The sequence below is a fragment of the Sapajus apella genome, unplaced genomic scaffold, assembly GCF_009761245.1.
Source record: "Sapajus apella isolate SASKATOON/1434 unplaced genomic scaffold, GSC_monkey_1.0 scaffold121, whole genome shotgun sequence".
Lineage (NCBI taxonomy): Eukaryota > Metazoa > Chordata > Mammalia > Primates > Cebidae > Sapajus > Sapajus apella.
The window spans coordinates 4,928,383-4,943,591 of NW_022437061.1; the positions used below are offsets into that span (position 1 = coordinate 4,928,383).

General features: G+C 43.7%; 1 long non-coding RNA gene across 1 annotated transcript; it reads right to left on the bottom strand.

The window, feature by feature from the left end:
• Positions 1-4,136: 4,136 nt before the first annotated feature.
• LOC116538637 lies at positions 4,137-14,418 on the bottom strand. The gene is made up of 3 exons (XR_004263717.1): positions 13,971-14,418; positions 8,930-8,932; positions 4,137-5,135 (listed from the first exon to the last, which is right to left on the bottom strand). It is a non-coding gene; the product is annotated as an uncharacterized LOC116538637 (long non-coding RNA).
• Positions 14,419-15,209: the final 791 nt, after the last annotated feature.

Genomic DNA, 15,209 nt, shown 5'->3' on the forward strand with positions numbered 1-15,209 from the left:
CAAGAATTGTTTTCCATATGTATCAAGTCTGAAGCTAGGCAGTTACTGGTATTTGTACTGTACAGTGATGTCACCAGGTCCTTTTTATACCCTATGATCTTTAAGATATTTGTCAGCATGCTTGTACCTGAGGTCTAAGATGGCTAAGCTCCAGATATCATGGATACTTCAGCTACAAATGCAGTGTAGAGCAGTATCTGCTATGCTGTTTTTAGTCAGAGAACTAGCTTTCCCAGAAGCTCACTAGCAAACTTACATTTGTGGGGTTTTTCTTGGAGACAGTTTTGCTGTCTCCCAGGCTGGAGTGCAGTGGCATATTCTTGGCTCACTGCAACCTCCTCCTTGGTTCAAGCAATTCTCCAGCCTCAACCTCCTGAGTAGCTTGGATTGCAGGCACCCACCACCATGCCCAGCTAATTTTTTTGTAGTTTTTAGTAGAGACGGGGTTTCACCATATTGGCAAAGCTGGTCTGGAATTCCTGACCTCAGGTGATCCCTCAAGCCTTAGCCTCCCAAAGTGCCGGGATTACAAGCGTCACCCACCACACCCAGCTTTGTATCTTATCTCTTACATTCACCCTCTCCAGGGGCTAGATTTAGCAATGTATTTGTTCCACAGCTACTTTGGTGAAGGCAATGTGGTTACATGTGGTTACTGGGTTAGTTAATCAATGTACACCCATAGTTTATGAAGCTAATATAAAAAGCCAGGGCTTAAGGGATTAGAGCTTCACTTTTCCTAGTGCCCAGTCTTACTGTCATGGCTTTGTAACTTTTTAAGGCAAAGAAACCACAATTGGCACTCCTACCTACTGACAAGTGACAGTTCCCCACTCAGATCAGTTTTGAAATACTTGCCCAGAAGACACCAGGTAAGAACGTGATAATTTAGTGCTATTGTACCTCTGCTTTGTCTTGACTGATCTCAGACACATCATGCAACTGATACCTCAAGTGGGAAGTTGTGTGTCCATGTAATATTGCCTGAGGATCAGGTGTGCAACTACTGAGTCCATCCCAGGGACCCAGGCCAACCCATGTCATTGAAACAAGAGCTAGTTACTTCCTGCTACTTTTCAACCCTTCACCAGGGCTGCTCAAGTAACCTTGTGCCCAAGCCCTGTATTTACATCTCTAGCCCAAAGATCCAAGACAATACAAATGGCTTTGTTAATCTTGCCCAGGCCAAGCAGCTGGATAACAAGCTGCTACTTTACCTGGATTCTGGTGAGGTACTGAATATTCCAGCCTGGGGAGCCAGAACCTTCACAGTGTGGTAAGTGCTTCATAGGCCTACATGTTCTTGGTGATGTGCTCCCATGAGTTTCCTCCACAGAACTCCACCTGAACCTGCCAGTAGCTGACATCTGACCACTACTCCAGAGCCAGACTGAGGTCTAAGCCAGCTGGTCAGCTTTAGAAGGGTTAGGCATGGTGGGCTCACCCCATAGTGGGTGAGGCAGAGGAAATCTGATCAGGTAAGCTGGCATATTACAGGTGTAGTTGAATTTGGCATCACATCAGAAGGGCTCCTGTTAAATACTAGGTGGTACAGACTACTGGTGATGGCCAAGATCCCTCTTGCAAATACTGAACTCTTGCCCCACAATTAGCCAGAACACAAGTAGACATGAGCTCAACTTTTAAGACACTTGAGGTTGGTAGAAGCTTACCTGCCAACATATACATCCTAATATGGTAGGTAGGGCCAGGGTTACAATCTGTAATACAAGACTTAAATATCAGCAGTATCACATTTTAATTCTCACCTTTATGATTTCCTTTCAGAATTCCATCCGGTTGTAGTCCAATACATTGATATGGTTTTATAAGCTATACTTCAAGCTACATGCCTATGTTGTATTACATTATGTTAAACCACCATTTTAGAATGCCTTGCATTTGGAAAAATATGTATTTTATGGTTTCGGTTAACAGTTTTACTCTGCAACTCAAGTTTGGGTAGTTATATCCCAGTCATAGTGCTGCAATGGTGAAATAAAACCCTTCAGTGCTAGAGACCTAGTCCAGCACAAAAGAGGGCCTAATGTTAAAATTGAAGCCAATGGAACCTTGAAGCATTAGCCAGTGAGAGCCGAGTTACCTTTATGACTCATTTGGCCAAGTCCTACCATGGCTACTCATGTCCCCTATACAGGTCTCCATCATTGGGTACTTCTGAGTATGGCCATCTTTGGACCTGAAGACCAGATCCCCTCCATTATGCTGTCTTTATGTTTACCTGTATTACTGGTAAGAATTTCAGGATCCACCAAATCCTGTTGATTAGACCTCTTGTGTCCTTCCAACTTGTTTTTGTGTTTCCAATCCTGCCACCCTATTCCATTTCTCACTAAGACTTGGGCACTCAAAATGGCTTCCCTGCCCACGATTCCTAACATCTTTGCTTTCTATAGAATGGCAAGTTTATAAAATTAAGTCTGATCACAAACACCTGCAAATCACCTGTAACTCCTTCATAGCTTCCCTATTACAGGTCAGGTCATGTCTAAAATCTTTGGCAGGACCAGCGAGAATGTCACCTAGTGCTCACCTTCCCCTTCCCCTCTCTTAAGCTCAGCACATACAAGTTACTATCTCGACCTTGGAACTACACATGAAGATTCTGAGCATCTTGGAGACATTATCTTTGTGATACCAAGTCTAGTGGGATGAAGGTAACATATGAAGGTATGGTCATGAATTGTCATGAAGTAGGGACAGCACATGGGGTGACCAGCCATGAAGGAAGATGAAATAAAGACTGAAAGTGAGACATTCACAGCTGAGCTTAAACCTAAAGGATAGCAAGAAACCTCAACCCTAAAGCAAGGTAGGGTGTAAAACATGAACCATATCTAGAAATTCCCAATTTAGCCAGCAGCTCTGGTGGCCCATCGTAGCAGATTTGAGGAAGACTGATCAAGCCCAGAGGCATCGGTGGCAGTGGTCTACAGAAGTGTCAGGAGAGGATCATTTGTTAATGGGTGGGGGCAGGTGAAGAGGTAAATGGGACACAGCTCTTCAGTCTGTATGCAGTACACAGAATTGCCTCAGAGACCGTTAGTCTATGGTATGGATTGGACTGGAATCCCAAGCTATCAAAGTCTTGGCTCCAAGGTACATCCAGAAACCTAGAGCATATACTCTGAAGAAAAGCCAAGATTCTAAATCTAGCCGTGCCCTTCATCCAGTGGAGACTGATCTCCAACTCACAGATGGGCCCAGGCAGGACACAGGGCTCAGAAGGTCCTAAGATTCTTTGAGCCGTGAACAGTGAATACTTATGAGGAATGTACTTTAAGTGCTTCTATACTTCTGCTTACACTCCACTGGGACCATGCCATCCTGGCCTGTTACTTTAAGGTCTAGCTGCCTTTTCCAAGGAAAGGGAACAAGAATGTCCTACAAGCAGATTAGCTTTTCTCCTTCCAAGTCTTTAGCAATGACAGTCAGGAGTAAATCACAACTTCTGTCACACAAGCATACAAGTATACAAGCCTTATAAAACAGCTGACATGAAGAGGGAGATACCTAAGGTGTGGGGCAGTCTACCGTGCTTTTCAACTGAGCTTTCAACTCTGAATCATGTCTTCAAAGTCCTCAATATGAAGTAGAAAATAAGGTCTCAAGTCATCTGGCAATTAATCAGTGAAATATACCTCCATTTTAAAAAAGCAGTTCAGCATTCTACATTCAAGATCAAAGAATCAGATGCCATCCTGAATACTTTCAGCAGACACTGCCCATGGATGATGGGTACTTCATAGGGACCATCTCAACCTTCATCCCCTAAGGTTGCCCAGCTTGAGTGTTCCTCAGAGGGAGGTGGACAGTTGAGCCTGCCATCCTAGGGTCCTTCCTACTCTGGGGACTGAAAGGTTGCACATCCATGACAGCTGCCCCAGTTCTGGCTGGGATCCCTCTTCTGAGGCTGTCTACTTCCACAGCTGATTTTACTCTGACATCCCCCTCTGGATCATGCATGACACTAGTTTCCTCCAGATGGTGTAAGAATCAATGGCTCACTTTCAGCCAATCTAAGAACCATACTCTAGGATTTTAGAGAAAAATCGCAGATAGGAGAAAGCATTAATGTCCAATGCCCATTGGGACAGGCAGAACAGTGAGGAGACTCATATCCTGAGTTTTTACCCCACGAGCCACGGCAGGAACACACCAGGAAAATAATTCAGACCCTTTGAAAGAAGCAGCTTGCTGCTGCACACTCTACAAGGCAGCCAAAAAAACTGAGTTTCCCAAGTGTGAGGAGAACACACATCCCTGCTGGGGAACCCAAAAATTCATATCACAGTAGAAGGATTTAACCTTTCCTAGAGCAAAAACTGGCCTAGGGAGTGGAGTGAAATACTAAAACAGGAGAGGCAGCTGTAATAGTCCTGTAGGCACTACCAGTCCCCAGCTCAAACCCAGGGAAGCCATTCCTGGTCCTCTCGGTCCTGGGGAAAGGCAGCCAGTGAAATTAGAGAGGGGCCACAGGGTGAAGGAAGTTCTATCCAAAGTTTGTAGTAATTGAGCACTAATTTTCCTGAGCAGAATCCAGAGAGGTGAACAGGCAGTGCAGATACAAGTAGAAGCCACAGTCAATGGTTCATGAAGTGCTCAAGAGGCTTACCTTGCTTTGTCAGGGGGGAGGCTTGTAGCCTGGGGCAAGTTCTCAGCCCTGCACACCCTCTCCCTGGATATAAACTCAATGCTGTTGGTGGGGCACAGCAAGAGGAGCAAGACTGGCTGTGCTGGCAACATGGGGGCTGGGTGAGGCCTGTTGCTGCCAGCTTTCCTCCCACTTCCCTGGAATCCTGTATGACACAGCACAAATGGCCATAATTCCCCTGGAAGCAAATCCATTGGCCTGAGAACCACCCCCCATCACCTCCCATAGTGACTGCAGTATGCCCCACTCCAAGTCCAAGCTCAAGCTCACCTAGCTGTGACCCCACCTGATGTCTTTTTTCTATCTGCCCTGATAGCCAAAGACAAACTCTTAGGAGCTCTATGGCCCCTCCCAACACCTGAGAAACCCAAGTCTCATCCTGGCCAGTGCAGCGCAACATTATATCCCCCTTATACCACTGCAGCTGGCCCTTTTCAAAGTGCTACCTCCTCGCTAGGGGCTACCCAACAACCCATTACAGAAACTCATACTGATTCACCCTGCTCCAAAAGGAAGAGAAAATCATAATTCCACGGCTTCAGCACCCTGGCTAACCCGAGGTCCCACGTCTGTCCACGTGACAACTTCACTGCTTGCAGAACCAGCATTAAGAAAACCAGCTTACTAAACAAAACCGTAACCAAGAACTTCCCGAGTTCATACTTCACTCCCCTGCCACCTCCACTGGAGCAAGTGCTGGTATCCACAGCTGGGAGATCTGAAAACAGGTATCACAGGACTCTGTAAACTTTCCCCAACACCAGCCCAGAGTCCATAAGCCTTGCTTGGTTGCTACACCCAGAAGGGCAGTAAAAATCACTTCAGTCTAGCTCTCAGAAGCCCTATCCTCAGAAGGGGGAGAGTGCTACATCAAGGGATCACTCTGTGGGACAAAAGAATCTGAACATCAGCCTTTGAGTTCCAAGTTTCTCCACTTCAACAGTCTACCCAAATGAGAATAAACCAGAAAAGTACTTCTGGTAATATGATTAAAGTTTCTATAACACTCTCAAAATATCACACTAGCTCTCTAGCAATGGATCCAAACCAAGCAATGTTTGACTTGCCAGAAAAGAGAATTCAGAAGGATTATTAAGCTACTCAAGGAGGTACCAGAGAAAAGTAAAAGCACTGCATTTTAGAGCTTTGCAGGCACAAAAAGCCTTTAGGTCACTACCGGTATGCTTAAAGTTAATGGTTCCTTTTAAAATACATCCTCAGAGAGCCAGAACGTTTTAGGGAAACATGAATCATTTGACATTTAATACATTCACGCTTGTTAATAGGCAAGGAATTGTATGTGGCAGGAAAATTCTGTTAGGATCCAGCTACAACTTAGTTTTGATTGACTACAAGTACAACTAGATTTCATTTTAAGATTCGCTTGCTTTGTTTCTTAATGTAGCTACTAAAAGTTCGAGTTACACAGGTGGCTCACAATATTTCTGTTGGACTGTGCTGGCCCTGAGGCTATCAGTAGCTAAGCCCCTGTATTCAGTGAGAAGAGTTAGTCTCAGGAGGGTGATGTCTAGTGTGGCACCCAAGGGCAGCCATCTCAGGGTGCAGATGCTCTAAGCCCTCAGCATGCCTGTCTCTGCTGCCATTCTGGTCTGACCCTGGAAGGCTTTCCAATTATATCTACTCCATTATCATTTTTTTCCATTTATTTATTTTATTGCATTTTACGTTTTGGGGTACATGTGAAGAACATGCAAGATTGTTGCACAGGTACACACGTGGCAGTGTGATTTGCTGCCTTCCTCCCCATCACCTACATCAGGCATCTCTCCCCTTGCTATCTCTCCCCAACTCCCCACCCCCCACCGTCCCTCCCCTGTGTCCCCCCAACTGACCCCAATGTGTAGTGCTCCCCTCCCTGTGTCCATGTGTTCTCATTGTTCAACACCTGCCTATGAGCGAGAACATGCGGTGTTTGATCTTCTGCTCTTCTGTCAGTTTGCTGAGAATGATGGTTTCCAGGTTCATCCATGTCCCTACAAAGGACACAAACTCATCGTTTTTGATGGCTGCATAATATTCCATGGTGTATATGTGTAACATTTTCCCTGTCCAGTCTATCATCGATGGGCATTTGGGTTGGTTCCAGGTCTTTGCTCTTGTAAACAGTGCTGCAATGAACATTCGTGTGCACGTGTCCTTATAGTAGAACGATTTATAATCCTTTGGATATATATCCAGTAATGGGATTGCTGGGTCAAATGGAATTTCTATTTCTAGGTCCTTGAGGAATCGCCACACTGTCTTCCACAATGGTTGAACTAATTTACACTCCCACCAACAGTGTAAAAGCATTCCTATTTCTCCACATCCTCTCCAGCATATGTTGTCTCCAGATTTTTTAATAATCGCCATTCTAACTGGCATGAGATGGTATCTGAATGTAGTTTTGATTTGCATTTCTCTGATGACCAGTGATGATGAGCATTTTTTCATATGTTTGTTGGCCTCATGTATGTCTTCTTTTGTAAAGTATCTGTTCATATCCTTTGCCCACTTTTGAATGGGCTTGTTTGTTTTTTTTCTTGTAAATCTGTTTTAGTTCCTTGTAAATTCTGGATATCAGCCCTTTGTCAGATGGGTAAGGTGCAAAAATTTTTTCCCATTCTGTTGGTTGCTGATTCACTCTAATACTGTTTCTTTTGCCGTGCAGAAGCTGTGGAGTTTGATTAGGTCCCATTTGTCTATTTTGGCTTTTGTTGTCAATGCTTTTGGTGTTTTGGTCATGAAGTCTTTGCCTACCCCTATGTCCTGAATTGTTTTGCCTAGATTTTCTTCTAGGGCTTTTATGGTGTTAGGTCTTATGTTTAAGTCTCTAAGCCATCTGGAGTTAATTTTAGTGTAAGGTGTCAGGAAGGGGTCCAGTTTCTGCTTGCTGCACATGGCTAGCCAGTTTTCCCAACACCCTTTATTAAACAGGGAACCCTCTCCACATTGCTTGTTTTTGTCTGCTTTGTCAAAAATTAGATGATTGTAGATATGTTGTGTTGCCTCTGAGACTCCTGTTCTGTTCCATTGGTCTATATCTCTGTTTTGGTACCAGTACCATGCTGTTTTGATTACTGTAGCCTTGTACTATAGTTAGAAGTTTGGTAGTGGGATGCCTTCTGCTTTGTTCTTTTTGCTTAGAATAGACTTGGCCATGCGGGCTCTCTTTTGGTTCCATGTGAAGTTTAAGGTGGTTTTTTCCAGTTCTGTGAAGAAGGTCATTGGTAGCTTGATGGGGATAGCGTTGAATCTGTAAATTACTTTGGGCAGTATGGCCATTTCACAATATTGATTCTTCCTAACCATGAACATGGAATGTTTTTCCATCTGTCTGTGTCCTCTCTTATTTTGTTGAGCAGTGGCTTGTGGTTCTCCTTGAAGAGGTCCTTTAGGTTCCTTGTTAGGTGTATTCCTAGGCATTTTATTCTCTTTGTAGCAATTGTGAATGGCAGTTCATTCTTGATTTGGCTCTCTTTAAGTCTGTTATTGGTGTATAGGAATGCTTGTGATTTTTGCACATTGATTTTGTATCATGAGACTGCTGAAGTTGCTTATCAGTTTCAGGAGATTTGAGGCTGAGACGATGGGGTCCTCTAGATATACAATCATGTCGTCTGCAAATAGAGACAATTTGACTTCCTCCTTTCCTATTTGAATACGCTTTATTTCTTTTTCTTGCCTGATTGCTCTGGCTAGAACTTCTAGTACTATATTGAATAGGAGTAGTGAGAGAGGGCATCCTTGTCTATTGCCAGATTTCAAGGAGCATGCTTCTAGTTTTTGCCCATTCAGTATGATATTGGCTGTTGGTTTGTCGTAAATAGCTTTTATTATTTTGAGATACATTCCATCAATACTTAGCTTATTGAGGGTTTTTAGCATAAAGGGCTGTTGAATTTTGTCAAAGGCCTTCTCTGTATTGAGATAATCATGTGGTTTTTGTCTTTGGTTCTGTTTATGTGGTGTATTACATTATAGACTTGCATATATTGAACCAGCCTTGCATCCCCGGGATGAAGCCTACTTGATCATGGTGGATAAGCTTTTTGATGTGTTGTTGCAATCGGTTTGCCAGTATTTTATTGAAGATTTTTGAGTCTATGTTCATCATGGACATTGGCCTGAAGTTTTCTTTTCTTGTTGAGTCCCTGCGGGTTTTGGAATAAGGATGATGTTGGTCTCATAAAATGATTTGGGAAGAATTCCCTTTTTTTGTATTGTTTGGAATAGTTTCAGAAGGAATGGTACCAGCTCCTCTTTGTATTTCTGGTAGAATTTGGCTGTGAACCTGTCTGGACCTGGGCTTTTTTTGGGTGGTAAGCTCTTAATTGCTGCCTCAACTTCAGACCTTGTTATGGGTCTCTTCAGGGTTTTGGCTTCTTCCTGGTTTAGTCTTGGGAGGAGACAAGTGTCCAGGAATTTATCCATTTCTTCCAGGTTTACTAGTTTATGTGCATAGAGTTGTTTGTAATAATCTCTGATGATGGTTTGAATTTCTGTGGAATCTGTGGCGATATCCCCTTTATCATTTTTTATTGCATCAATTTGGTTATTCTCTCGTTTCTTTTTTATTAATCTGGCTAGTGGTCTGTCTATTTTGTTGATCTTTTCAAAAAACCACCTCCTGGATTTATTGATTTTTGAAGGGATTTTTGTGTCTCTATCTTCTTCGGTTCTGCTCTGATCTTAGCTATTTCTTGCCTTCTGCTAGGTTTTGAGTTTTTTTGATCTTGCTCCTCTAGCTCTTTCAATTTTGATGATAGGGTGTCAATTTTTGATCTCTCCTTGCTTCTCATGTGGGCACTTAATTGCTATATATTTTGCTCTAGAGACTGCTTTAAATGTGTCCTATAGATTTTGGTATGTTGTGTCTTCATTCTCATTGGTTTCAAAGAACATCTTTACTTCTGCCTTCATTTCATTGTTTATCCAGTCAACATTCAACAGCAAGTTGTTCAGTTTCCATGAAGCTGTGCAGTTCTGGGTTAGTTTTTGAATTCTGAGTTTGAACTTGATTGCACTGTGGTCTGAGAGACTGTTTGTTTTGATTTCCATTCTTTTGCATTTGCGGAGGAGTGATTTTCTCCCAATTATGTGGTCAATTTTAGAGTAGGTGTGATGTGGTGCTGAGAAGAATGTATATTCTGTGGATTTGGGGTGGAGAATTCTGTAAATGTCTATCAGGTTTGCTTGGTCCAGGTCTGAGTTCAAGTCCTGGATATCCTTGTTAATTTTCTGTCTGGTTGATCTGTCTAATATTGACAATGGGGTGTTAAAGTCTCTCAGTATAATTGTGTGAGAGTCTAAGTCTCTTTGTAAGTCATTAAGAACTTGCCTTATGTATCTGGGTGCTCCTGTATTGGGTGCATATATATTTAGGATCCTTAGCTCTTCTTGTTGCATTGATCCTTTTACCATTATGTAATGTCCTTCTTTGTCTCTTTTGATCTTTGTTGCTTTAAAGTCCAATTTATCAGAGATGAGAATTGCAACTCCTGCTCTTTTTTGCTCTCCATTTGCTTGGTAAATCTTCCTCCATCTCTTTATTTTGAGCCTTTGTGTATCCTTGCATGTGAGATGGGTTTCCTGGATACAGCACACTGATGGGTTTTGGCTTTTTATCCAATTTACCAGTCTGTGTCTTTCGTTTGGGGCATTTAGTCCCTTTACATTTAGGGTTAATATGGCTATGTGTGAATTTGATACTGCCATTTTGGTGCTAGCTGGCTGTTTTGCCCATTAGTTGATGCAGATTCTTCGTTGTGTTGATTCTCTTTACCATTTGGCATGTTTTTGGAGTGGCTGGTACTGGTTGTTCCTTTATATGTGTAGAGCCTCTTTCAGGAGCTCTTGTAAAGCTGGCCTGGTGGTGACGAAATCTCTGAGTACTTGCATGTTCACAAAGGATTTTATTTTTCCTTCACTTATGAAGCTTAGTTTGGCTGGATAGGAGATTCTGGGTTGAAAGTTCTTTTCTTTAAGGAATGTGAATATTGGCCCCCACTCTCTTCTGGCTTGTAGGGTTTCTGCTGAGAGATCTGCTGTGAGTCTGATGGGCTTCCCTTTGTGGGTAACCTGACCTTTCTCTCTGGCTGCCCTTAGTATTTTCTCCTTCATTTCAGCCCTGGTGAATCTGACGATTATGTGCCTTGGGGTTGCTCTTCTTGACGAATATCTTTGTGGTGTTCTCTGTATTTCCTGGACTCGAATATTTGCCTACCTTGCTAGGTTGGGGAAGTTTACCTGGATAATATCCTGAAGAGTATTTTCCAGCTAGGATTCATTCTCTTAGTCGCATTCAGGTACGCCTAACAAATGTAGATTAGGTCTTTTCACATAGTCCCACATTTCTTGGAGACTTTGTTCATTCCTTTTTACCCTTTTTTCTCTATTCTTTCCTTCCCGTTTTATTTCATTGAGTTGATCTTCAACCCCTGATATCCTTTCTTCTGCTTGGTCAATTCGGCTGTTGATACTTGTGCGTGCTTCGCAAAGTTCCATGTTGTGTTTTTCAGCTCCATCAATTCATTTATATTCCTTTCTATTTTGTCCATTCTCGTTAGCATTTCGTCTAATCTTCTTTCAAGATTCTTAGTTTCTTTGCATTGGGTTAGAACATGTTCTTTTAGTTCACAGAAGTTTCTTACTACCCACCTTCTGAAGCCTGATTCTGTCATTTCGTCACACTTGTTCTCCATCCAACCTTGTTCTCTTGCTGGTGAGGAGTTGTGATCCCATGTAGGAGCAGAAGTGTTCTGGTTTCGGGTGTTTTCATCCTTTTTGTGCTGGTTTCTTCCCATCTTTATGGATTTATCCACCTGTTGTCTTTGTAGTTGCTGGCTTTCAGATTGGGTCTCTGAGTGGACGTTCTGTTTGTTGATGATTTGATTGTTTCTGTTTCTTAGTTTTCCTTCTAACAGTCTGGCCCCTGTGCTGTAGGTCTGCTGTGGTCCACTCCAGGCCCTGCTTGCCTGGGGATCACTTGCAGCAGCTGCAGAACAGTAAGTGTTGCTACCAGTTTTCTTCTTCTGCTCTCTTTGTCCCAGAAGGATACCCGCCATGTGTCAGCCTGATCCTTTATGAGGTGGCTCTTTGGATATACAGGGGTCAGGGAGCTGCTTGAGGAGACAGTCTGTTCTTTATAGGAGCTCAAATGCTGAGCTGTGAGCTCCATTGTTCATTCAGAGCTGCTGGGCAGGTACGTTTAGGTCTGCTGCAGCAGAACTCATAAACTGCTTTTTGTTCCCAGGTGGTCTGTCCCAGGGATTTAGGGCTTTATTTATGAGTTTCCGTTGTGCTACTGCCTTTTGTTTTTTTCCTTCAGAGCTGCCCTGCCCAGCAAGGAGGCAGCCTAGTCACTGTCTGCCTGTAGAGGCTTTGCTGAGCTGCTGTGGGCTCTGCCCAGCTGCCAAGTGAACTTCCCTGCAGTCCTGTTTATATGGGTGTAGTTAGAATTGCCTCGGCAATGGCGGCCCACCTCTGTTATTGCAGACTCTCTCTGCAGTGGCATGTTGCCTTGGCAATGGCGGGCTGCCTCAGCATTGGCTGACTACCTCCGTAGTGTTGGAGTGCCTCGGTAATGGTGGACGCCCCTCCCCCACAGAGCTGGACCATCCCGGGTTCAGCTGCGCTTGCTGTGAAACTTTCAATCCAGAGAGTTTCTGATTGCTGTTCTTTTGTGGGGGTGGGACCAGCCTAGCCTGATCGCCTGGCTCCCTGCCTCAAGCCTTTTTTTTTTTTTTTTTAAGTTGGTGTTCCAGTCGCCTGTTGAAGAGGTGCCAGAATCTGTGTGTTTTCCCGTGTGGTGACTCACTGCACTGGCTTAAACAGCAGTACTGAGATTCGTGGTGCTTTTTTTTGCCCTGGCATCTACTGTCCTGGTTCCCTGTTCAGTCCCCTTTTTAAACAGAAGAATGGGCGACTTCCTGTGGCTCCAATCACCAGCCAAAAGGGCACCCGGACCTGTGTATTTTGTATGGATAACCGCTGCGCCGGGATGCTGACAAAGCAGCGGCACAGGGCAAAGCAGCCGTGCAGACCGACACAGCCGCACTAGCCGAAACAGCCATGCTGGTGACCCTTGGGGCTCCTCCGCCTGGGAATTTCCTAGTCTGTGGGCAATAAAAATGCAGCATCCACTCACCCTCTGCACTTTCACTGGGAGCTGCAATCCTGAGCTGTTCCTGAACGGCCATCTTGGATTGATCCTCCCCATTACCATTTTTAAAGAATGCACCAACTCCTCAGCTCGTTCAGGCTGTTGGATCTTGATCCATAGCCTTACCCTATTCATCAGCCAGAAAATGGGTTGGGTAATTGTAAGGGGATGGTAGGAGACAGACTTTCGTAGCATCTCAGCAGCTTCACTTGAGATTTGCAGCCTTAGTTTTACCACTTGCCCTCCCAGAAGGGAGACTCAGAAGATGGCATTACTTTGTTAAAAATGTCATGTTGATCAAACAAGACTACAGTCAACTATCATGTAGCCTCTGCCATATCATTTAGAAATCTAAATTCTAGTTCATCAAGTTTCTTATTAGCCAGAGTTATCATTCTACCAGAGAAAATAGTTCGGTCAAGCTAAGTAGCAGTTGCCTAACTGACATAAGGTATTGCTTGTCTGTTGCTGCCAAACAAATGATCCCAAATTAGCAGCTTAAGACAGTTTCCAAGGGTTAGGAATACAAGCACAGCCTAGATAACGTCCTCTGGTTTTTGTTTTCTGATGAAGTTGCAATCCATCTGTTAGGTAGGTTTCAATTTGAAGGTTCAGTGCCAGGGGAATCTGCCTCCATATGTACTCATGGTAGCTATCCCATCTCAGAATGTCCACTTCCAAACCCACATGTGGTAAGTTTCAGCCTACAGTCTGTTAGACTGAAGCTTTCTGCTACTTAATGTGACACTTATATCCTCCATGGGGTGGCTCACAACATAGCAGCTTGCAGCTCCTCAAACAATTGATCAAAGAGAAAAATAGAAGCCAGTCTATAGCCTAATCCTGGAAGTAATGTACCAACATTTCTTCCATTAACTGCTCATCACAAGGGCATCTCACTACATTCACTCTGAAAGTAGGGTGTTTACCACATGCGAGGATAACTGGGGCTCAAACAGGTTGCCCACCGCACCACATGGGCTCTGCCATCTGTGTCCTATCACTCAGTAATCTTGTACTTTGCCTCATGGCTCAGTTGCTTTTCGATGCCTCTTAGTGTTCACATCTGCTATTGAAGGGCATAAAAGTTTTCTTCTGAAGTCAAGGCATAATGGAGGTGCCGCTCAAGACAGGGGCAGGACACCACTTGGCATTTAGGCCAGGAGTTGGTTTTTCCACATTGCAGTAACAGGCAGTTCCTAGAACTCCAGGGCCCATCATAAACTAAATAACTGATTCAGCTGTTTCAGACTGCTACTACTAATAAAGGCTGTACCTACGAGATCCATGCTCTAATGTATCGCTTTGGTATACCTCTGCACAGCTCACGTTGCTTCTCCATGGCCTCTGTGTTTATAACAGCACCTGTTCCAGGCAGCTCTTGTCGACTCTTCTAAAAGCTCATGGTCAAAGGTGATGATACATCAGGCAAGCAAAAGCAAGCTAAAATTCCAACCCACCACCTTGGGTAGAGCCACTTTTGATCTCCTTATGTGTGAGCAGACTGGGACAGGACTGCTCCTGACTGAGGAGACACATCTCCCCGAGGGACCTGCAACAGGTACCTAGAAAAGCCTGGCTCTGGGTGATAGACAAGTTTGGCTTGGTTCTTCTTCCTTGTATAGGATTTTCAGAGTGGCAGAGTGCAGAGGGTAAAGATGGAATGGCCTTAGGACAAGAGATCTTGAAGCCTCAGGCTGCCTTTGACCAAGGCAGAGAAAATCTTTCATGTGGTCCAAACCATTTAGGCTTATATTGACCTACAAGCCTCAATCATCAGATGCAGAAAAGGCATTTTACAGTTCAGCATCTATTAAAGGAAAAAAGTGAATGAGGTATAGAAGTGTTCCTGAACACAAGAAAAAGGCCATATATTGCAAGCCCACAACAAATATCATACTCAACAGTAGAAAGCTGAACCCTTCCTCTAGGATCAGCAACAAGAGAGTTGCTTCACTACTTCATTCAATGCAGTGGTGGAAGACCTGGCTACAGCAAGTAGGCAAGAAGGACCAAAGGCATCCAAATCAGGCAAACTATTGCTGCCATTGCTTGCAGACATCATGTAGAAAACCCTGAAGTACCACAGTTAGAACTAAGAAGTTCAGTCATGTTGCAGGATACAAACATACATGAATGTAACATTTCTATACACTACACTACCCCAAAAAGAACAATCCCACTTAATCAAAAGACTTAGGAGTAAGTTAACTGGAGAGATAGTACTTACTTTCTGTACGAATCAAGATCTTTTGACACTTGAGACAAATGGGATAATATCCTAAGCTCATAAAACACATTAAAATGTCCGTACTACCCAAAGCAACCTATAGATGTACAACTTTTTCATAGAAATAGGGAAGAAGAGTC